Consider the following 218-nt stretch of genomic DNA (forward strand, 5'->3'; position numbering starts at 1 on the left):
TACATTGTAAAAAGTCATATTCTTTTTCTGGTAGATCTTGTGGGAATTTCCTTATTAAATGTTTATTTTGTTATTAAATGTTATTTCTCTATTGCTGTAATCGCTCCATGCCCCCATGGGTTCTATCATCCCGAGCAATGAGGCAGTGTCGTTGCCGTGGATTTGGGTACTTTGATTAATGACAATGCAAGCAATAGAGAAACCTACAAAAAAACTAC

The sequence above is a fragment of the Penaeus monodon genome, chromosome 24, assembly GCF_015228065.2.
Source record: "Penaeus monodon isolate SGIC_2016 chromosome 24, NSTDA_Pmon_1, whole genome shotgun sequence".
Taxonomy (NCBI): Eukaryota; Metazoa; Arthropoda; class Malacostraca; order Decapoda; family Penaeidae; genus Penaeus; species Penaeus monodon.